The 1487-nt window shown below is 42.9% G+C and overlaps 1 long non-coding RNA gene across 1 annotated transcript; it reads left to right on the top strand.

The window, feature by feature from the left end:
• The first annotated feature begins 568 nt into the window (after positions 1 to 568).
• LOC107671293 (uncharacterized) lies at positions 569 to 1274 on the top strand. Its single transcript, XR_001632180.1, has 3 exons — positions 569 to 708; positions 783 to 883; positions 952 to 1274. It is a non-coding gene; the product is annotated as an uncharacterized LOC107671293 (long non-coding RNA).
• The last annotated feature ends 213 nt before the right edge of the window (positions 1275 to 1487 follow it).

Consider the following 1487-nt stretch of genomic DNA (forward strand, 5'->3'; position numbering starts at 1 on the left):
CATCTGTGAGAAGTGGAGAGAATGTGTGTGTGTGATTGTGTGTTTATGGGCACCTCTTCCCCTGTGTGTGCAGAAAAGTGGTTGATTCGAGATGATGAAAAGGCCATTGCAATTAGTCTGCTCTGGTTAGCTGTGCCGGGGTGGTGCCTCAGTGTTTGAGCGTGTGGCAGCTGCCGATAACTTCAGCTTCCAGAAAACAGACAATTAGACCCGAGTGGATCGAGCCGGCATCCGTCAGCTGTACTGTACAGACCTTTGGAACAGCCACAGCCAAACGTCCCAGCAGTTCAAAAGGCAATGATACACAGCTCCACTGTTTAACATCAGTTAATCGAGCCACATTTACAGACAGCATACTACATTAACATTTTGAGTTAGTTTTTATTAATTTATTTATTTGTATCTTACTTTGCTTATGTAAAAAAAAAAAAAAAAACTAGAATTTGAAGCAGAATGGTTTGGTAAAATACAAGTCTTTTTTTATACTGATTGTGGTAAGGTGGGTGACGTAATCCTTCCTCATTGGCGTGTGGTTGTCATCCACAATAGCCTATTAGAACCTGTCGTTCCGGGTATTTAAGGCTGGAGTTATGCCACCTGGTGTACGTCACTGCTGGGACCGCACCTATGGAGTGCGCGTGTATAGATGCGCGTGGAATGGCCATTTGATGCGTTGTGTTGGGTTGCAGGCTGTCCACTACATGTCAGGTATGTGTCTGCTCGTATTATGTGCTGCTCGTTTAGCATCGGGTGATGTTAACCGGTGCTTATTTACTACTTAGCTGTGAAATTCTTCGGTGAAGGTGTCTTCCTGCATGAGCTTCTATGATTGTTATGAGTTGAGAGCAACGGTATAATTCGTGCGGCACAACGATCCGTTTCGGTAGGTGCGATCTGTTTTCTCTTGTTCACAGGAAAAGTGATATTTTAGTAATCGCCCCTTTCTTTTAGTGCACTGAGGTTTGTCTCTGACGCTGCGCTGGTTAGTCGCGGGAGAAGGCGGAAGTGTCTACACTCGGCGTTAAAGGAGGACGGCGCTGCTGTTTTCTTTTGTTATTTTGTCGTCTTTTGTGCTTCCTTTTGTTTCTTTTCTTTCTTTTGTTTAATTTAAATAACATTGTGTTATTTTCCTGCTCTATATATTTTGTTTCCTGTTTGTTTGTTGTAAATATAACATTGTGATATTATTTCTTTATACATATTGTTTTCTTTTTGGTTTAAGTTGATGGATGTACTTTTATTGTGTTATGGAATGTAAAATTTACTTTTGTGTTTGTTTTAGGCACTGTAGGGCCCGAGGCTGGGAGGCTAGCTGGTAGTGAGTACTGGTGATGGTACAATCGTGTGGAGTGCAGTGTTGTTTGGATTCACGTTTTACTCTGTGTGAGTGGGTGTGAGTGTGTGCGTGGGATGCACTAGCGTACAGATAGGATCTTCGCTTCAGCTAGCCTGCCTTTGCTGCTGGAAAGCCTGTGCCTGTTTATTTG

Source organism: Sinocyclocheilus anshuiensis, unplaced genomic scaffold, assembly GCF_001515605.1.
Source record: "Sinocyclocheilus anshuiensis isolate Anshui unplaced genomic scaffold, SAMN03320099.WGS_v1.1 scaffold284, whole genome shotgun sequence".
Lineage (NCBI taxonomy): Eukaryota > Metazoa > Chordata > Actinopteri > Cypriniformes > Cyprinidae > Sinocyclocheilus > Sinocyclocheilus anshuiensis.